The sequence below is a fragment of the Gouania willdenowi genome, unplaced genomic scaffold (genome assembly GCF_900634775.1).
Source record: "Gouania willdenowi unplaced genomic scaffold, fGouWil2.1 scaffold_184_arrow_ctg1, whole genome shotgun sequence".
Classification (NCBI taxonomy): domain Eukaryota; kingdom Metazoa; phylum Chordata; class Actinopteri; order Blenniiformes; family Gobiesocidae; genus Gouania; species Gouania willdenowi.
The window spans coordinates 122,785-146,539 of record NW_021144935.1 but is presented as its reverse complement, the minus strand read 5'-3'; the positions used below and the strand labels follow the sequence as shown (position 1 = coordinate 146,539).

Below are 23,755 nucleotides of genomic sequence, written 5' to 3'. Positions count from 1 at the left end.
TGATGAGTGTGCACTGCTGTCATCAGTGGTTCTTTTTTCTTGTTTTTGTTTTTGTTAGGATTGGGTTGGCCCTGATGACATTGAAGGGTATGGCTCAGTGCAGGATCTGGCTGATTACTTGGCTGGACTAAGAGACCACCGTCTTGCGCTGACTCAGGAGGAATGTAGTCAGGTCATTGCTCTGTGGCAGGAACTGGGGGAGTATGACAAAAAAAAACTGTCTACCCAGCTCGACACCAGACCAGCCTGAGCAAGGGACGATTCCGCGCTACGAAGAAGATTGTGGCTCCAGGTGTGGAGAGCACCAAAAGGTGAATTAAACTAGGAAAACACAATATCTGGGTTATGTAAAAAAAAGTTAAATATAATGTAAGTCACACATTATTGTAATGTTTTTAAAGCATACATTGTTTTTAACTACAGGTCTACATAGCTCAGAGGTTAGAGCACTGGTCTCGTAAACCAGGGGTCGTGAGTTCAATTCTCACTGATACCTTCACTCACTATTACCTACAGGGGGTGTGGCTAATGGTTTTGTTTACACCCTTTAACTGCTCTAGGATTGGTTTGAATGGAAAGCGTTCCTGGTTTGTGAAGTCTACAGAGGACCAGGGAAGTGAACTGAAGCGTCTCCATAGTAACTCCCAGCTGTGACAGCAGGGGGCGTGGTCTCCTTCATTACCTGCTGCACATATCTGACCAAAGGCCTCACGTCTGTGGAGAGTTTCTCCATCATCTTCATCATCACACACTTCTGTGGTCACTGGTTCCACCACGTGGAAGTTGACTTTAATTCTGAAGGATAGGACACACAGCACACACAGCTGTTCTTACTGAGCTGCAGGGTTGGCCTCAATTACATTTTTCACTTAGAATTGAATTGTAATTGAAAATGTAATGTTAATATTTTTTATCCTCAGAAACTTAATTACAATTATGTTCTTAATTACTAATGTTTAATTACAATTAATCACAATTACTGAACCTGAATTAAATAACTTAATAAAAGTTAACCTTCATCTTGTGGTAGCTTTCTGTTAGCATTTAATGCTAACGAGTTCTAAATCAGTTGTAAAACACACTAACAACAAATGTTTAACATCTAATGTATTTCCTATCTATTGGTTTCCTTGTTAGGATTCATAATTAATGATACTATAGGTATTAATATTTTTGGTATGGAAGTAAGAGCATTTTTTGTGTCCCTATAACTCTAGATTTAATAGATTTTAAATGGTAAAGTGTGGGAAAATATTATATGAAACATATTTTAATAATTATTAACTACATACAGTATATGTAGAACTGTACATAGAACTGTAACATGATTCCCTAATTTAGCACTAAATTATAATATTTTATAACATTTTCATGGCAATTACAATTACAATGTCAATTATCTCAACTTTACAGTTACAATTATAATTAAAGCCGTGAGCGGCTTCATAGGGTCCGATGAAGCGGCCGGGGGCGGTAACCCACGGTCACGTATACCACTGTTGGGGATTTTGGAATTGGCCTGAGCAAATTTGTTGTAAATTGGTGTAAAAACAGCTGAGATACTGCATTTACCAAGAAATGGCGAAAGATTTTCCTGTCATTTTAGGCCCCTCCCACTGATGACAGTTTTTTTTCAGGATTGGTGATGAAGAAGAGGAGTGATAATGAATATTTGAAACATGTGAAAGTTTAATGGTGTAAATTGGTTAAAGAATGACCAAGCAGTTAAAGTTCTTAATTGTATGTGTGAAATGAGAACCTGCAAACTCCACAGAAGAGGAGGACTGGTGATGAAGAGGAGTGATGATGAAGAGTTCAATGGTATGATGGCGAAGGATTTTCCTGTGTCATTATTGCTAGACTAATGCTATGTTAAATAGTTTTTAAGCTACAACAAATATACAAATCATCATCTATGTTAATACTAAATCAAAATACAGTAAATACACTGTTGACATGAATAACAATGTTTTCACACTTTTTCAATGTGTGAAAAAATACATAAATTAATAACTAATATAAGGGAAAAAAGGGACAGATATTAAATATGTATGTAATTTATTTAGGTATTATTTTTTTTTCTCACACATTGAAAAAGTGTTAAAACATAGTTATTCATGTCAACAGTGTATTTACTGTATTCTTAGTTAGTATTGACATAGTTGATCATTTATAAATTTATGTTTTAGTTAATGGTGGCAAATAAATGAAATAATCATATTTCCGTGTTTATTTTTATTTCCACTTTTATTTAACAATCTATATTTAATGTGTTTAAATATAGAAATATTATATGAATATTTAATATCTGTCAATTTTGTCCCCTTATATTAATTGATGTGTACGTCATTTTTAATGTTCCTTTTTGTTATTTTTCACATTTATTTAGTTAGAATTTATTTATTTTCTCACACATTGAAAACGTATTAAAACATTGTTATTCATGTCAACAGCGTATTTACTGTTTTTTTATATAGTATTGGCTAATAATTGATCATTTATATATCTATGTTTTAGTTAATGGTGCCAAATAAATAAAATAACAATCAATATTTCTGTGTTTCTTTTTATTTCCACTTTTATTTATCAATCTATATTTAATGTATTAAAATATATAATTATTAATTAATTAATTATATTAATTGATTTGTATGTAATTTTAAATTTTCCTTTTTGTTATTTTTAACATTCATTTAATTATTCTTTTTTTTAATTTTTTATCTCACACATTGAAAAAGTGTTAAAACATTGTTATTCATGTCAACAGTGTATTTACTGTATTTTTATTTTGTATTGACATAGTTGATAATTTATCCATTTATGTTTTAGTTTAAAAACTATTTAACATAGCATTAGTCTAGCAATTGTTTTAACCTAGCATTAGCATTATTTAGAGTTAGCATTAAGCTAACATTAATTTTAACCTAGCATTAGCTAGCAATAAGTTATATATTTATGTTTTAGTTAATGTTGCCAAATAAATAAAATAATTACATTTCTGTGTTTCTTTTTTATCAAACTATATTTAATGTATTTAAATATGGAAATATTTATAATTTATACATTTAACTTTTAGTTTAAAAACTGTTTCTATCAGATTTTCATGATTGAAAAAAGATTTGAAGACATTTTAATTGCATTTAAATAGTAAACACATTTGTTGTAAAATTCTGATCCGTGATTGAAGCGTTTTTACGCACACTGCACTGTGCTGCACTGTGATTGGTTGGTCAGGTTCAGGTCGAATCTATAAATGGCCCCTGCCGTCAGTCACACGTTGTCTTCAGATTGATTTCCATAGTGAAGTTCATCTCGATTACTCTACCAATATCTGGCTACACATCTCCTATAAGGACTTGTCACTGGATATTGATCACCAACAACTTTGGACTACCTTTTCCACCCTTGCATTGCCAGAAACCTCGGACTTTCAAAGCGGTAAGTAAACTCTGACTGAGCCATTGATGCTAAGCTAATGATTAAGGTGCGGACGTGTGTGTGTGTGTGTGTGTGTGTGCGCGCGCGCGCGCCTGCCTTCTCACTAGGCCTTGAACATGTGTGCAGGCCTCAGCCAGTTATGCTAAGCTAATGATTGTGGCGCAGACACATGGCGCGTGTGCATGTGCGTGCGTGCGTGCGGTGTGTGCATGTGCGTGCCTGCGGTGTGTGAGTGCGTGTGCGTGCGTGCCTTCTCACTAGGCCGTGAACATCTGAGCAGGCCTCAGCTAGTTATGCTAAGCTAATGATTGAGTCACGTATGTGCCCGCCCGCTCGCACAGGGAGCGTGCACGTGCCTCCATTGGCACCGTAATTGTTTGAGAGTAATGTGCCTCTGTCATTACAGTAAAGAAAAAGAGCCTTTAACGTGGCTTTAAAATGTTTACATTGGATGTTGACTTCAGCTCTGCTCTGAAATTCTAATGTATCAATGAAACAAAAAATTTGATGGTTAAAAAGAAAATTAAAAAAAAAACAAAACCTCCTTTTGTAATCACAGGCTTTCTCTCTGCGCCCGTAGGCTCCTCCCACTGACCAGTCTGTTTTTTCTACAATAGCAATTTGCTCCTCTCCGTGTAGGTTTATCCAACACTATTTTGAAGTCAACACAACATATCGTCTATCAACTAGAGCTGTTGGCGTAGTTATGGCGAAGGATTTTCCTGTGTCATGATAGGCCCCTCCCACTTTTCACAGCCTGCTCTATTTGCCATAGCAATGTGCTTCCATCTAATAAGATTCATCCTACAGTGTTTTGAAGTCAACACGACATGTCATCTTGCCGCTAGAGCTGCTGGCGTAGGACGGCCCAAGAAGCGGCGCCCTTTGAGAGCGCAAGGCATTGTGGGTGTTTTTGGTTATCGTTTGTTGTTTGGGGCTGTACGGTCATCATGTGTATCAAATATGAATCACTTTGAACTTTGTATTCTGGAGTTGTAAGCGTTTTCGTATAACGGCGTAGTTATGGCGAAAGATTTTCCTGTGTCATGATAGGCCCCTCCCACTTTTCACAGCCTGCTTTATTTGCCATAGCAATGTGCTTCCATCTAATAAGATTCATCCTACAGTGTTTTGAAGTCAACATGACATATCGTCTGTCCGCTACAGCTGCTCGTGTAGGACTCTGAGAACGCAAGGCATTGTGGGTAAATTGGTTATCGTTTGTTGTTTAGCTCTGGACAGTGATCGTGTGTATCAAACATGAAGCAGTTTGAACTTTGCACTCTAGAGTTATAAGTAGGGATGTAACGAAAAAAAAAAAAAAACGATTGCACTGATTTAAGTCATATTTGTTTTAACCAGCAGAGGGCGCTATCCACAAGTGTAGGCGGCGGGCGGAGTCTGCTAATACTTTCTTTCTGGCTGCCTTCTACTCTTAAATATGTTAATAAATGATTCATTGCCCCTTTAGCACCGAAAGAATATATGTAATATTACTTGTATATCTGTAAAAGTCACGGTTTTCTATTAGCTCTGTCTGCTAGCATAGCTTCTCTTCTTCACTGCAATATATATGCATGCCAACCGACCACTGTGTTACCAGCGCCCTCTGCTGGTCCAAACAAATATGACTTAAATCAGTGCAATCGTTTTTTTTTTTTTTTTTTAAGTCCAATTGTTAAGGCACAAAATACATTTTCAGTTTCACTTTTAAAAGAAAAAGAACTATTGAGCAGTTTTGCATTGTTTATTATAGAACCAGAATTTAAATTAATAGGCTTCATTTTCATTTCTATTATTCCTTTATTTATTTCATTCACAATTTATTTTTAGTTAAATTGCATTGTTTTGAATAGTTTATCAAGGAATTATTTTGACAATGAAAAATAAAAGGAAAATAGTACAGCATTTTCTAGTTTTTTTTTCCCAAAAAAAAAAATTTGTCTACAATCCCATTTTGTAAAATAAATCGTGAGAGAATCGTATCGTGAACCCAGTATTGTGAATCGAATCGTATCGGGAGTTGAGCGAATCGTTACATCCCTAGTTATAAGCGTTTTTGTATAACGGCGTAGTTATGGCGAGGGATTTTTGTGTGTCATTATAGGCCCCTCCCACTGGCCATGATGGGTAATTTGGTCATCGAGCGTTGTTTATGGATGGACAATCATCGTGTGTATCAAATATGAAGCAGTTTGAACTTTGCATTGAAGCGTTATAAGCATTTTCCTATTATAGCGTGCTGATGGCGAAGGATTCTCCCGTGTCATTATAGGCCCCTCCCACTGATCACAGCCTGTTTTTTCTTCCATAGCAATTTGCTACCCTCTGTGTAGGTTCATCCTACAGTGTTTTGAAGTCAACACGACATATCGTCTGTCCGCTACAGCTGCTCGTGTTGGACGACCACAGAAGCGGCGCCCTCTGAGAACGCAAGGCATTATGGGTAAATTGGTTTTCGAGTTTTGTTTATGGCTGTTCGGTCATCATGTGTATCAAATATGAAGCAGTTTGAACTTTGCATTCTAGAGTTATAAGCTTTTTCCTAGAACGGCGTCCTGTAAATGCTAACCGTGTACATAACCTTAAATGACACCGGTCGAAAACACAAGGCATGATGGGAAATGTTTCAAAACAGTCATGACCAAGCTTGGGCACATGTCCTTTGTGTGAAATTTGAAGCTGATCGAAGTTTGTGTGTCAGAGAATTGGAGATTTGGAATTTTTTGCGTGCTAACGAAAATTAGCATTGCATTTCTGTGGCGGCGCCACGACCAAACCGTGACAGATACGAAAATTCTTTCGATAACTTTTCATCTTCAATGGGTCCTATGTGGTGTTGCCAAGTTTTAAGTGAATCGGATGAATCCCCTCAGACTAGATAGCGCAGATGCGTTTCGAGGGCGAAACGCCATTTTTGACCTTTGACCCAAGATGGCTGACTTCCTGTTTGGTTTTGGGCGGGGTCACAATGTAACTTTTTGCTCATTCTGGGGCGAAGACTACATGTGGCGATTTTCGTGCAAATCGGTCAGACCTGGCGGTCGTGTGGTTCCATCGTTTGTTTTGGCGGCGAAAATGCACGCTACGCGTGCGTTTTCCGTCCGTTTTTTTTCACGCCACCAAATTATCAAATTTTTCGCCAGGCCTGAGGTGCGTGCAAATTTCGGTGAGTTTTCGGGCATTTTTAGGTGGTCGAATTAGCGATCAAAGGCGGGCGGGGTATAATATTACAAAATAAAGGCTAAAACAATAGGTTCCTCTGTCCCATTCTGGGACATCGGACCCTAATAATATCCAATATGATTATTTAAACATCTTACCGTTCAAAAGTTCATCACAGACTGTCTAATCTACTGTAGCTTCAATGCGCTACAATGGTATACTCCATGAGCCGCCATCGCTGTAAATAAAATTAACCATTAGAGTGAACGGAGTTGTTGCTACTCCCTCTGGTTGTATCCTAATGTTCCCTCCTATCTCCTTTCCTATCCACTGTTCCTTCACCCTCTGAAGTGTTTAAGTGGTGGCCATGATAAAGAGTGTCCAAGTTATCTTTAAGCTAAGGTAAAGAGGGTCAATGCTGCCTTTATAACCTCCTTTAGCCTAGGAAACATTTAACAAACGTTAACGGTTTGATCCTTTTTGGTGTTTAGTTTGGTTTCCAGATTGATTGATTAATGGAACATGTTGTTGAATTAGATTCTAATAAAGCTACTGATTGGTTTCCTTCAGGTGGGGGAAAGCTACGAGGACACAGAGTGTGAACCATGAAGGTGGGACGGCTGCGTTCATCTACTGTACAGCAGTTAGTGACTGAACTGATCAGCAGAATGGAGATCAATAACACCAATACACATGTCTGCACTGCAAAAATTCCACTTAAAAAATAAGAAAAAAATATAATAAAATAAGAAAAATATCACTTAAGTCACATCCTATCTAGAACTGAACAAAATACTAAATAAATAAAACAACTCTTGTAGCTATTAAATACTTCATTTAAATACATATTAATCCTGTACTAACTCAAGAAACCATACAAACTGAGATAGAATCTATTAAACACGGTTGAGTTACTTCCTGCCTTGTAAGCCACACCATTTATTGATATAAAAATAAAAGCTGTGCAATGCATGAACAATATTAACAAACCAAACCTATGAACTGAAGTGACTGACACCATTACAGTAAATCCCACACTGTTCACTTTCTTTACATTTCCACAGAAGACAATCGTTTTTACAGAACTATATCAGGGTGCTGCATTTTAAGTGGGGTTAGTCAGTGCTTATTTCACTCCAGAAACCTGGCATCTTTTAGCTTTCACAAGCGCATCAATATCAGGCGTCTCATCCTGAGTGGCAGCCAATTTCAGGATGTTATTTAAGTGCTTGTGCGCGAGTCTTGAGCGTAGCTTTGTTTTATTGATGCACATTACAGAGAAAACTTGCTCAGAAAGATATGTGGTTCCAAACATGCCCAACATTTTTGCAGCAAGGGCTGTCAAGTTGGGGTAACCTGGCAAGAGATACTGATAAAATGTGTCCAAGCCTGCTGCAGCAAATTAGCCCTTCAAATCTGAGTCACACTGCAAGTCTAGTATTTCAAGTTGGATGTTGACGGGCAGATCAGAGGCATTCACGGTGAATGGCGAGCAAAAGACCTGAAAGTCTTTCTCCAGATCACCAAAAATCTGAAAGCATTGGTCAAACTCCCGCAATAGTCGCGTTATTTTATCTTTGTACAAACACAAATCTTTCAAACAAGGAAAGTGAGCTGCATCACCACCTGCCAGTTGCTCCTCCCACAATGAAAACTTCAGCTTTAACGCACATATGCTTTCACAATACTGTGTGACAACTTTGTTGCGCCCTTGTAGCTTTTTGTTCAAGTTATTCAAGTGTTCTGTGGAGGTTTTAAAGTCGAATGAAAGATCATGCATTTATTATTACATTAGTATTAGGCAATATACTAATGTAATCTATTTATTCAGTTGTCTTTGCATTTTGGCTTTTGACGTAAAGAACATTTATTATTGGCTGGTGACAAAAAACCTATATAGGAGACAGTGACGTGTCGTGACCACTAGGGCTGGGTTGGGACGTTGCAAATCGAGACCACCAATGACAATTTCATATGTTTCTGCTGTCAAGTGTTAATTCAATTCAAATCAATTTTATTTGTATAAAGCAATTTCCAACAAAGTCATCTCAATGCATAATATAAAATTTTAATAAGAAAAAAAAACCCAATAAGATCCACATGAACAAGTGTTTAGCCATCTAACAAAATCATAAACACCAATAAAGAAACATAAACAATTATTTAATATTGCCTCCATACTCTCCCAACAAGATATATGTCATGACACAGCAGCTCATCTGTTGTTTGTGTTGGAAACACAGAAACACAAAGAAAATGACAAAAACAACTTAGAACAGCCTCAGTGAGGAGCATCCACAAAGTCAATCCCTCTTTTGTTCCATTCACTGTGAAAAGTATGAAACATGTTCTGATCTTACCTTAGCTGAAGCTCTGGTAGCTCAGGTGTTGGTCTCCATCTTTTAAAAGCTGTCGTTTTTCCTCAAAACAAAGTTTCTCTATCATCTCTAGCGCTGTCATCCACACTGTAGTGTTATCCCGCCCACTAGCTAGAGAACGTAGCAGCAGCAGTCACGTGGTATCAATTCACTAATGTATTGTGAACTTACATATAGCATTGAGCATAGCGCAGTTACGTGCAAAGGCAGCTCTCTACACTGCCTTTACACGTAAATGTTGTCATCTTGGGGACCTGACTGCGCATGCGCAAACACGTAAAAACACGCAGTGGAAACGGAGGCAGAAGAGCAACGTGCCTTTGGGAGGGGGCGTGGCCTCCCTCTGCCTTACAGCGGAGTGAAAAAAAAACAAAAAACTGTGCAGCTGTTCCAGGAAATAGCACTGTTTAGTAATTTGGGCTATGAAACACACAAAATGCGGACACTTTCAAACTTATAGGTACTGTAGGCTATTGGAAATGGAAAAATAAATAATTTATAGTTGTATCATAATTTAAAAAAAAAACATAAACAGTAAAAACAGTAAAAAAACATAAACAGTAAAAAGTATCCCCCAAAATAATACTCAAGTATAGAACAAATACTCAAAAATACTACTTAGGTACAGTAGTTAAGAAAATGTACTTTGTTATTGTCACTGTCTGGAACACCATCAGGAACATCTTTCTTCCTGTTGAAAGAGATGTTTTGCCTCTCTATCGTTGCTGATCAGTCCCTCCAAGATTTCGCGGACAATTTCTGTGATTGTTGTGTCCTAAAATATCTATAGTTGTGGCAGCTTTTTTTTTTTTAAAAAAAAAAAAAAAAAAAACTGCATCAAAAGTTGTGGCATTTGAGGCTTTATTATTTTCTATAACTTTGCCTAAACTGGTCAATTTACCAAAAACCCTGATTGCCTTTGAATTTTTTCATAACAATACAGAAAAGAGCTCAGATTTACAATAATTTAACAAGATATGGATTATTTACATCACAGTTTAAAGGTTTCAAGTGCAGAGAATATTTTTGAAACAAAAACAAAAAAATCCTAAAATAAATATTTTTTTTCCTGTTAGAATCTCATCAATGCACTCATGACTTTTGCTACAAACACTTTTGCTGCAGACGAGTCTCATATGTTCAGTAATTTGTAAATGTGTGCATAGAAATACCACCAGGGGGCGCAAGCACCAATGATGATGCCATTTTAGACAGTACCTGTAATGAAGCTCTATCATAGATCATATATAATAGTAGAGGTTTAATCAGGTTTTTTCTTTTAAAGTTCTTCTAGAGCAGCAGGAGATCATTAAACAGATGCCTTCGTGAGACACGTTTGATGTTATTTTGCTCAAAAGAGTTTAACTGTTGTGACACAGTGTGTAACCAGACTAAATGGTGATTCCAGTCACATCGAGGGACTCCTGGTGGCGGCCGGCTTCAGAAGTTGATGTGGTTTACACAAAGTGGACAGACTTCAGCCACGTTGTGGCGCTGAATCGACTGGAATCGTTAGTCAAATCGGTTAAAATTGCGGAAATTTGCGGTAATTGGACAGAATTGCAGGGCAGCACAAAATTTGCAGGGATTGGCTGAATTTGCATTATTGGTTGCGATTGCGCCATTGCAAATTCCTGGAGTCTGGCTGATGCTCCTTATGTGGAAATGTTATTATTTTTGATGGGTGCCATGAGATGAGATAAAGCCCCGCCCGTGGTGTATGTATGTATGCATATTTTACCTGTCTTGTGCTACCATAATAACTCCCAACGGGCCTTGAAGAGGACAGTGTGAAGGATAGTGTGAAGAACAAAAGAGCAACTTGGAATTTCCCCTGCTCCTAATCAGCAGAAAATGACAGATGTCTAAACTAAAGATGATCTCTGATATGTGGTACTACACTCAGGGTGGCTTTGATTTAACAACACTCAATTGTCCAATGTTTCAGCTGAAAGTGTGTAGGCTTTCTGTAAAGCTACTGGAATTGTTATTTCCCTGACGGAGCCTTCCCAAGGGATCAAAAAAGTAATCTAATCGAATCTATATATTCATATCAAACATAATATACACATACACACACATACACATGAATGTATATGACATGTACATAATAATAGTATTATAATATTTCATATTTACGACAAATTTCATCAATTAAATTTAGAGTGGCTATATATATATATATATATATATATATATATATATATATATATATATATTAATAAAAACCTTTTATTATGTTTATGGCGTATTCATATATTTTATAACATGATATACATGTCATATATTATTACTGTCCTAGGTAAAATAATTGTTCTTCTTTCTTATACTTACTAACGATATATGATTTAAAAAGCTTTTTAAACTGGTTTATGTTGGTGCTTTGTTTTATTTCATCCTTTAGACAGTTCCATAATTTAACCCCTGATATTGTTATACTCATATTTTTCACTGTTGTTCTAGCATATTGTATGTTTACATGTAGTTTTCCTCTAAAATTATATTCCCCTACTCTCTCTTTAAATGTTTACTCAACCCTTTTGGAAGTAAACCTTTTCTTGTTTTATAAATCATTTGGACAGTTTAGAGTTGGATGAGATCTGGAGTTTTAAATAATAATAATAATAATCCATGTGTGTGTTCTCTGTATCCTGGGTTATGAATCATTCTCATGGATCTTTTTTACATTATGAATAACGGTTGGATGTTCATCATGTATGTATTTCTCTAAACTTCTAGACAGTAACTCAAATATGGTAAAACAAGTGTATAATAAAGAGTGTGCAATGCTTTTTTTTAAGAATTAGCCCTGTTTTGTCCAGGACAGCAATAGAAATACTCCAGTAGATCCCGTGGTCCAAGATCACACCCAAACATGTGACTTTGTTCACTCTTTTTATGTCTATATTTACATCTATATTTTTCTTACCAAATAACAAAATTAGTTTTATTTAGGTTTAATGATAATTTGTTGAGATCAAAGCATTTTTTTAGTCTACACATCTCCATAGTGACCATCCTCAAGAGCTGCTGCAAGTCCACATCAGTACAAAGCATATTGGTGTAGCACCTTTAACTTTGATATATGATATATGATACTATGATATGTTTGTTATTTAGAATTTTAATGTGCTTGGTTTTGTTATTTTTACTTTCACATTTGTTAAATTATACCAAATAAAATGTAAAGACCAGCCATCACAGAGAATTCATTAAAGTATCTTTGATTTTTCCTCATGGCTGGTGGCAAACAGTGATGTAGTATGCAACCCTGGTCTCAGCAACACATCTGTGGCTCCTGGTCCAAACACAGAAGTGCTGTCCGCCTTCCACAACTCACACAGTTAGCTCCTCCCCATCCACTGAGCTAATGGATGCTAACTCTCCACGTGCACCGACGGCAAACTCTCATGCACTGCTGTCAAACCCACACTTAAGCAGAGAAAGTCTTACACCTGGCCTCAGGCTGAATGTCCATGGGTTTCTCAGACTAAATGCTGTCATTGTCCCGTGTGCATGACTCTAAACCAGAATCACAAGAACAGCAGCACCACCTTCTTTATCATCTGCCCTTTCTCCTCTCCCCCCTGCAGTGGCACCGTCCCTTTTTTTTCTCATTCCCCTGTCAAAATAAAAGCTTCTTCAAAATAAAATGCAGTTAAACACATACTCATTAACATAAACATATTTTCAGGTCAAATAAACATCAAATTTACTTTAACTTTTAATAAACAATTTATGAACAAGTTTTTTTGATAATTACCTTCAACTGCTAAACATTGTTTTCTTAACCTGGTTATATTTTCTTAAATCTATTGAACATGACATAAAACATATTGACAATAAAATCATTAAAACAATGCCATTCCAAACACAGCTGAGTGTAGTTTTCAGCTGAAAGTGATTCAGCTGATCTGTGTTTGGACTCATTAGAAACAAAGGAGTGGATGTGATTGTTTTTCCTTTGATAGTTTGGATCAAAGATCAGTGGGTGTGGCTAGAGAGAGGAGAGAGAGGAGAGGAAGACCAAATGTTGTTGATTACTGTAAATGACTGATTTAGTCTTTATTACATCATATACAATCATGTACAACCATCAAAGATCTTATTTTATAATCAAACCTGACAGAAATAATTCCAAGTTTAAGATCACATGTATTTAATGTAATGCTCTTTGTTGTTAGTATTGTGTAGTTCAGTGTGTGTTTCCATAGTGACACTATGTGTTAGCGTTTCTCCTGAGAAATACGTCTCAAAATGAGCATCATGTGACTTCTCTAAATTCTCTCTTTTTTTGGATCTAGTCCCATGTGAACAGTGTAGTTTTTATTAGTCCACGTAAATATCAATATATTTTGTGATGGATTTTGTTCACCTGTATTTGTTTAATTAGTCGTAGTCTTTTATTGTCATTTATAAAAATGTAGTCGATGAAAAACTGTGACATATGTTTAGTCAGCAAAATCATCACTGCCATGAACACCTATGTAACAATGCATGTAGACATACATCAAACATACGCACACTTACATATACACACAGTTGAACACACAACAGAAGTAGTTTTAATTTGAAGGAGACATTATGATTGCTTCATTCTTTCATTTCCCGTTTCTTTCTCTGACATTTTCATTTCTCTTTTTTAGTAAAACTGCCATAAAATACAATTCATATCACACACACACACACACACACACACACACACACACACACACACACACACACACACACACACACACACACACACACACACACACACACACACACACACACACACACAGGTGATTCAGCCATTGGCCCCAGTTTTATTAATCTACTAGTACTCGGACTTTATTCCTTTTATTACTATATTTGAGTTGTTTACAACTGATGTGACCACAATTAATTTAAAGTAGTGTTTGTATCGCCACCTAAAAAATGACCACTTTTCATCAGACTGCTTCACGCTCACCATCTCTGCTGATTCATCCTGTGTGTGTGTGTGTGTGTGTGTGTGTGTGTGTGTGTGTGTGTGTGTGTGTGTGTGTGTGTGATTGGCAACCATGAAACATGATAAGTCAATCATAATCGCTCACCTTGTTTCCAACCCACCTCCTCACTACAGCTGAGTAAGAAGCGTTAGGAAAACAGTTTATTCAATCAATATTTGTGACGCACCACATTTTACGTTCAGTAACAATAACGGCATTGTAACGGCAAAAAAAGTAACTAGTTAGATTACCCCGTTACTGTAAAACAAACACCATTATTTTAAACGTTGTTATTCCAAACACTGTTCATGAGACACGTCTTTAACACAGAAACAGGGGGAAATTATGTTTTTCTGTGCATGTCACACTGCACTGCACTTCCTTGTTTTTTAGGTTTATCTGCTGATGAAACTTACTGTGACTGTTGTACAGATGTTACAAAACATGCTGACGAGGGCGAATAACACTTTTTATAAAAATGTGCAGACCCTCATGAGTTCCAGGAAATGCAGAAGTGATCCTCCCCTTTTCAACATGAGACTAGAGCTGTGTTAGTGAGCAGGTTGGACGCTCTAACGTCACTCTGCTGTTTTTACACTGTGAGCTGGTGACAGACGCACACAGACGCAGCTGAAAAGGCTCTGAGCTGATGTGAGGTGAGGAATCAGTGAGTGTCTGATGAGCAGCTTCACTCTGATCACACACTGACTCAACCATGTGGATCCACTGCTGTCAATCATCTGCTGCTGCCACGGTTGGAACCTCAATTACAATTACAATTCATTACATGCAATTAGAATCGGAATTGTAACTGAAACAAATTTAGTTCAGAAAATTGTCTTTGTAATTGTAAATGATTTTTTCTTTTTTTTAAACTGTCAATTACAATTTAATGAAACGTGAACCTGTGGAACCATTTTACAGTTCTATGGCTTACACACATGTAGTTAACAATGATTCAAATATGTTTCATATCAGGTTTTCACTTCACATTCATTTTACCATCAAATAAATTAAATATATGCTATACTCACTGTAAACATGAATAAGTTACCACAACTCACAAACATTGAGGCAGTCGATTAACTTAAAAATCAAAATTTTCCAGAACCTAAATGGTTGATGATTGGCTACGTGTACTTATTGATAACAGTTACATTAAAGTGTTATATGAAGTAAGTTTGTTTTTTAATAATCCCCATTTAAAACAACAGAAATAAGTTCATCATTCTTAACATGTAATTATTATTATATTATATTAAATTGCACTTAAGTTGTTTTTAAGTTATATTTAATTATAAAAAAATATAGTTCCATTTACTCAAAAAATATTAGTCACTAAAAAAGAAAGAACTTGTTTCACCAACTTGACATAATGAAGTTAGTAGAACTTTTTCTATAACTTTGAGTATAAACTACTTAATCTATTTAATGACTTTGAACGTTCAGGTTTACAGTGCTGACAGAAAAAAGGCTCAGACGTCCACACCATAAATATTAATACCAATATTTTCATTGATTAGGAAGCCTAACAAGGTAATCAATAGATAAGAAACTAATTAGATGATAGATAATATTTATTAGTGTATTTTACAGCTGATTTAAAACATGGGTCAAACTGACCCGTTAGCATTAGAGATGCTAACAGAAAGCTAACACAAAAGGAAGGTTAGGTTTAATAAGGCTTATTTATTAAAGGCTCAGTGAATGTGATTAACTTCATTTGAACTTTAGTGATTGAGAACATAATTGTAATTGACTTTAAGGGGAAAAATAACAATTGTAATTTTAATTGTAATATGAAAAAATACTGGTGACCGTAATGTAATTGAGTTGTAATTATATACGTAATTGTAATTCTTCTTTCTACATTGTTCTTTGAAAGAGGAGCTTGGTTTGTAAACATACAGTATGATTGAACTTTTTCAGTGATGTACAGGTTTTCATTTCTTCACTGTAATGGTTCTGTAGATGAACACCTTTGACTGATATACAGTGTGTTTCTGTGTTGGGTCATACAGGCTGTTTTTATCATGTATATCACCCTCACATTGTCTTTATTTTCTCTTATATGAAATAACTCTTGGAAACCCTTTGGTCACTGATTGTGATTTGCTTTGTACACGATGTGAATTGTTTTGTGGTCGACCAAATCCTTGAATTTCAGTGCCTTCAGTTTCTCCATGTGCTTTTATTTTCTGTTTTTATTGCTCTTTTCTGACCTTTAAATATTAAGTCTATTGTTTTGTATGTGTTCCCCCACACGTCCACACAGTAAGTCATACAGTAAATGGGAGAATGAAGGAACAGAACAAGGTCTATAGTGATGACTGATTTAAAAAATACTACACTTTTTGTAATATTGTGATTGACGTTGTTATTTTGGCTGTATTGTACTGTATATGTGACTTCCAAGATAGTTTATTGTTGATTGTGACTCCCAGAAATTTTATTTCATTCACTCTCTATTTTTATGCTATTTATTATTCTTATCTTTAGTAAGTTTAATGTCCGATTTCAAAGTATTATACGTTTTTTTTTGTTCATTTGAGTCAAACCAAGTCTTCAGTTCCTTTAATTTATCTACTAATGATTCCAAAAGTTGTTCCAAATTATCTCTGAAACTTAGAGGCAGATTCACTAAAGGTTTAGTGGTATTAAAACGTGTGCAAACACACACACACACACAGAACATTTGCTACATAAAATAGAAACAACACAAAATCAAAAAGCTTTAACACATTAACATTACAAACACAAAAGTAATTGATAATTTATTTTCATGTACTACAGTTACAGGATCCTGGAAACTGATAAAGATACACAGCACACATGAACAGAGGCACACTTTCCTGTGTAAGACTGACAGTTTATTACAGCCTAGATAGAGCAGAAACAGGAAGCACCAAACCACAGGCTGCAAATGTCTCTGAGACAACACCAGGCAAACACAACCCAGTACAAGTGATCAACACAACATCCAGCAATGCATCAAAGAACAGTGAATAATGTCCTCTAGAATATCTCAAATATCATAAAATAATGGCGTCTTACTGTCCAAACTACGTCTAAGGAGCCGTAGAGGCCTGAAATGTTGTCCTGCAGGGCTGTCAGCTTCTTCTCTCTCCTCTCTCCACAGGGCTTCCTGATTCACACAAAGTAGATAGAAAACAATTAAACATTTACATAAATATATCACTGATGTATGGGGTGACAATTGTAAAGTTGTGCATGCTAAATGAAACGGCAACTTTTTGCAACATTTAGCAAAAAAAAAATGTTTTAAGCAGATTTACAGCAATATTTGTGAAATTTGTGAGAATTGTTTTCTCTTAAAAAGATAATGTCAATTTAAATCTAAATGTTAAATATTGAATCTAAATCGAAATGTTAAGTTTAGATATTACATTTAAATAAACAGACCCATGACATTTAGGTTCAACATTTAGATTTAAGATTTATATTTAACATTTAGATTAGGATTGAACATTTAATATTTAGATTCAACATTTAATTTAGGTGTACATTTAGATTTAAGATTAAAAATTTAGATTCATATTTATGTTTAACATTTAGATTTAACATTGACATTATATTTAAAAAAAAAAAAAAACTATCAGAAATTTAAAAAATATTGCAGTAAATCTGATCAAAAGTATGTTTTTTAAATGTGGTTTGTTGCTAAATATTACAAAAAGTTGCTGTTTATTTTAACATGCACAACTTTACAATCAGCACCACATAGAGATGTTGTCCTATGAAGGCATGGAGTGGTTTAAAGATGTGATGTCATCTCAGAGCAGTGTGTGAGCAAACTGGTGACCAGCATGAGCTGGAGGAATCAGACTGTGTCAGAGACGTTTACAGAGAGAGTTGTAACAATAGAAGTTTAAAATGTTTGACCATCATGTGATTCATGGAGATTAATATTTTCACTGGAAGTTATTGTCGGAAAATTAGAATCTATTGATTCCTAGTGATGGACTGGGATTTTTGGTATTTTGTCATCAATAACTGCATTGATTTAGAATATTTATACAGCACACCATCATATGTATGTGTATATACAATATATGTTTATTTAGTTCTATAAATAGTTTTTTTCCTAACATAAATTTGTTTTAAAGATTAGTGTAAACAGATGCTTTTTGACATAGTTAAGGCCAACATTAATTTATTTAAAAATATGTTGATATGTATTGTACACAGGATGTATTGCTTTGAATTTTCTTTAATGTTCATAAACTTGTATTGAAAGCAGTCACATCCCAATGTTTATTAACATAATAATAGCCATACAACTTGTATACATACAACCAACTTCTATTTAGAAGTGGGGGTGTTTAAAAATTCATACTAGTTTATTTTCTTCCATTTCAGTAATCCCATTGTAATTAAGGGCTTATGTAATCTTAATGATTTAATGTAATCTATGACTTTCAGATATCATTAAAAAAAACAAACCACATCCAGACAGGACACACTGACAACACATGTATTATTGTATACAAATATAAAAGTAGATCTGTGAGGTAATCAGTGCATGTTTCACTGTCTACTCTGGGCACACACACGCACGCACGCACGCACGCACGCACACACACACACACACACACACACACATACACACAGTATTTATAAGAAAAATAAACTAAATGAGTAAAATAAAACAAAAAACTAAACAATATTTATACAAAAACTCCACAAAACAACAACAGAAATGCACAAAAATATACTAAAAGGCTCCAAAAACACACACAGTGACTCCAAAAAACATACATTACTGAAAAATACACCAAGCGAAAAAAAAATGAAAATTAGTTAAAAAAAAAACAACACATTTATCATGCGCATGTCCCATAGAATTAATCCAGGGAAATCACGCACGTTATTTTACTTTGCACCCAAAAATAAACTCTTTTATAACACTACAGAGGATGTACACCTCTTTGTACATCCAACCTTCAAACACATACTCATTTGGTCATAACCAGTGTTGGGATTACTTTAATAAAGTAATTAGTTATATTTACTCACTACTTGTTCCAAAAAGTAACTGTTAGTAATTGAATTACTCTATAATAAGAGTAACTCATTACCAAGGAAAGTAACTATTTGCGTTACTGTTAAAAAAACAAAAGTTGCTATATGTCAAATACAGTAATTTAGATTTTTTTAGATGCGTGTGTCGTTGTGAGGTACTTCATTAAATTAGAGTTGCATACAACAGATGTGAACAAAGTCTTCACTCGTGGATATAATAAACACTTCACATGTACGTTCTTGTCTTTGACCAGAATTAATTTAAAATAGTGTTTGTATTGTCACCTTAAATTTTACAACTTTTCATCAGACTGCTCCACGCTCACCATCTCTGCTAATTCATCCAATCTGTTCTGTGTGTGTGTGTGTGTGTGTGTGTGTGTGTGTGTGTGTGTGTGTGTGTGTGTGTGTGTGTGTGTGTGTGTGTGTGTGTGTGTGTGTGTGTGTGTGTGTGTGTGTGTGTGTGTGCGTGGGTAGATGAAGGTGATTCCACCACAGAATTCTACATTTCATTTCCACACCACATTGTAAGCCAGGAAAAATGTTCCTCACATGGGTTCAGACATCCAACGTGGAGCAGCTACAGGTAGACGTGGAGGGGCTGGCTCAGCTGCTGCAGGAAAAGTTAATCTTAGATGGAGAAAAAAAAATCTGCGCTGGTTATTTTTTCCCACACTTTTTGGTCCAGCTGCAAGTTCCCATGATGCAATGCTCTTTACAGTAAATTGTGGTAAATTACAGTTAAGTTTGAAGGTGTTGTAATTTAATTTGTTGTTCCCAAGGTGCAATGTGTTTACAGTAATATATTGTATTAAAATAATACAATATATTACTGTTTTAATCTAATTTTACAGCAAAGGCTGACAGTGTAATGTAGTTTATTAATCCTAGTCTCACTCTTCATATTTTACTCTAAGTATTTAAATATAGTGTTTTTAGTTGTAAAATGTCAGAGTGACTGCCCTCTATGGGTTGAACTTTGCTATTACAATAGAGTGTTTCTATTGGCTGAGATTAGATCAGTGATGCCACTAACCCTTACATTTGGCCCCGCCCCTCCTATAAAAGATGGAGGAGGATGAGGTTTGCTGTGACTGGGCTTGTCTTAACTACTCTTGGAGCCACGCCCATAATCAAAAACATTTTTTGAGTTTCCTCCTAGTGGCAGGTCAGCAGAAACCTGGGGATTTACTATGAAAAAGTAATAAACAAAGTATTATGAATAAATCACTTTATGATGGTTTTGCTACAGTGATATACATTAATTTATCCTCATTCAGAGGAACAAAGTTTGAAAAGTTCTGTTTCTTCCCTCCTTTGTTATTCCACATTTTGTCAAAACTGAGCTCCAAACTGGACAGTTGGATTTTTGTCCCCTCATGACTCATAAGTAACTCCTCCTCCTAACAAATCTGACTCCTCCCACCCTACATAAGAACGTGAGCTCCTCCCTCTCAAATGACCTCACAGGTAAAACAAACATAGCATCACAAAAGTTGTGCTGTTTTGGGCTGCCTTGAACAATGGACAAATATATGTTTACTACCCTCATCAGAGCCTTTCAGGACCCAGTGGCTGGATGTGATCTTTTCTGGTCATGCATCAAGAAAAATAAGCAGTCATGGCTAGTGGGCGGGGCCTGAAGTCTGTCCCTTTCATTTTCCAAAAGTGCTCAGATCAGGCCGGACGAGGTATTAGAGGAAAGGTCTGGTCCCCCAGAGTCTGAAAATGTACTTCATTCCCGGGTAGAGTCTGATCTACACCCACTAGAGCAGAACGCAAAATTTTCTGGACAAAAAAAAAGTGCTTATTATGGTCAAAAAGTGGTATCAGAGGACAGGTTTTATTCACATATGTGCTCGGTTTTTGGCTAGAGTCTGAATTGTGCCCACTGGAGGCTCTAAAAAGTCAGTATTTCCCTCTTACGGGGGAAAATAAAATAAACCTCAAATACTACTGTATATGTTGTTGGAATTCTTATATTATTAAAGGTATTATATTAATTATGTAATTATAATTACAATTCATTATTCGTTAAAGTTACAACGCAATTACAATCAGAATTATAACCAAAAAAAAAATAATGTTGCTCTCATAAACATAATTGATTGTAATTGAGTTCAGAAAATTTACTTTTTAATTGTAATTGATTGTGATTTGCTTTGTGAATTGTTTTGTGGTCGACCAAATCCTTGAATTTCATTGTTTTCAGTTTGATGAAGAGTGGGTTTGATGGTTCTCTCCATGTGCTTTTTTTTACTGTTTTTATTGCTCTTTTATGACCTTTGAATATTAAGTCTGTATTTGTTTTATATGTGTTCCCCCACACGTCCACACAGTAAGTCATACAGTAAATGGGAGAATGAAGGAACAGAACAAGGTCTATAGTGATGACTGATTTAAAAAATACTTGACTTTTTGTAATATTGCAATTGACGTTGTTATTTTGGCTGTAATGTACTGTATATGTGACTTCCAAGATAGTTTATTGTCTATTATGACTCCCAGAAATTTTATTTCATTCACTTTCTCTATTTTTATGCTATTTATTTTTCATTTCTTCAGTCAGTTTTTTGTCCGATTTCCAAATATTATACATTTTGTTTTGTTTATTTGAGTCAAACCAACTCTTCAGTTCCTTTAATTTATCTGCTAATAAGTCCAAAAGTTGTTCCAAATGATCTCTGCAGCTGAGAAACTTAGAGGCAGATTCACTAAAGGTTTAGTGGTATTAAAACGTGTAGAAATGTCACTCCACGAGCTAAAAAGGCATAAAAACCCAAGGGAATCAGGAGTGCACGTCTTCAGTGCGTCAGAATCATTTAAATAGGGGCGGTCTCCACCACTTCTGCATGTGCACTAATCATTAGATGTTTTTTTTTTTTTCAGACATTAAGTGTAAGCTGGCTGACACGTCACACGCTGTCAGTGAGACGCTTCTGAGGATGGAGAGAGACATCACAGAAAGTGTCAAACAAAGGTAAAGAGCAACATCTACTTTTACTCTTACACAGAAATTTAATGTTTGCTTCTTTAGCAGCTGCTGCTCATCTGCATGTAGACATGATGTAACTGTGACTCCAGAGTCTTGATTTGACTTTTCAGCAAATCTTCTCTGCAGTGAGACTGTGGAGGTTAGAAAGGATCAGAATGGTTGTTGCAATGTAGCAGACTGTTGGAAAAAGTCTTGATTAAGGTTGTGCCAAAAATCAAGTTTTTAATAAATATTGATATATTTATTTAGGAGATATAGCATAGGACTATATTGTAATATTGATATAATTCACGTAACCTTAAAAGTTTCTTCCGTAGAGCCACCAGTATGCTTTATTCTGCTCTTACTATCTATCTTACTGTGGTGCTGTGCCTTATGAAAGTGGGGTGAGATTACCAAAGCAGTAACCTAACATATTACTAAGGACATGGTCCCCATAATGAGAAAGTCTATGATGCTCAGTAAAACACTGTGTGTGCTGTATAGATCCAGAGGTGTCTGTGGGTCAATATTGTTATAAACAGAACTCAAAACAACTGGTTACCATCACACTGTACGTTTACTGTATACAGGGGAACCTCAAACACTGCTTATTAGTCGTTACACAGGGGATGGTAACAGAAATGTAACATTAAACTACGTCCATGTGCTCAGTACAAATCAGGAAGTAGGCAAGTCTGACTCACCTCTGACCTTACGTTACCATGGTTACCATAGGGACCTTAAAGGGAAAGTCCTCAGAAGGCCATCGCAGAGTAGACAGTGAAACATGCAGTGATAGGTTCTTTTTTTTTTTTTTTTTAATATCTCGATACTTTCAAGCTATATCATATATACGATACATATCTGGATATTTTGCCCTAACATTTGATCATTAATTATAATTAAAAAAAAACTGTACAGCACTTTGGTCAGCTGAATTTGTTTTTAAAATAAATACACGTCATTTATTTAATGAATTATGATATTATTCTCTACACTTATATTAATAAAGGTCCCTGTGTGACATTAGACATGTATCTTTAACTGACTGACCTTATTTTAAAGGTTTGTCTCTGAAAAACAGGTATGTTATGCTATAATACAGACAAAATACAGACAGCACATAAAGTGTCCCACCAGGGGTGCTAACACACTGGATCACTGTCTGATTCACCTCATCCCGACCTACAGGCAGAAGTTTAAATCTGCTAAACCTGTTGTAAGGTCTGTAAAGAAATGGACAGAGGAGTCAAAGCAGGAGTTACAGGACTGCTTTGACTGCATTGATTGGAGTGTTTTTGAAGCTGCATCAGACAACCTAGATGAACTGACTGACACTGTGACATCTTACATCAGCTTCTGTGAGGACATGTGTGTGCAGACCAAGACTTTCTGCACATACAACAACAACAAACCCTGGTTCACCCCTCAACTTAGGATGCTAAGGCTAAGGAGGAAGCCTGTAGGAGTGGGGATAGGGACCTGTTCAGGCAGGCCAAGTACACACTATCCAGGGAGATCAAAGTAGCCAAGAGGTGCTACACTGAGAAGCTAAAACAAAGCTTCTCAAACAAAGATCCTTCTGCAGTGTGGAAAAGCCTGCATGAAGTTACCAACTACAGGAAACCCTCCCCCCACCCTGCAGGTAACAAAAGACTAGCTAGAGACCTGAACAGCTTCTACTGCAGGTTTTCACACCCACCCCCCAGCTCATTAGCATCAGCCCATCACCTGGACTCTGCCCTTCCTGCTCCCCCTACTCCCCCCCCCACCTCACCCCCTGT

The 23,755-nt window shown here is 35.9% G+C and overlaps 1 non-coding gene across 1 annotated transcript; it reads left to right on the top strand.

The window, feature by feature from the left end:
* The first annotated feature begins 422 nt into the window (after nucleotides 1-422).
* trnat-cgu (transfer RNA threonine (anticodon CGU)) lies at nucleotides 423-496 on the top strand. Its single transcript has one exon. It is a non-coding gene; the product is annotated as a tRNA-Thr (tRNA).
* Nucleotides 497-23,755: the final 23,259 nt, after the last annotated feature.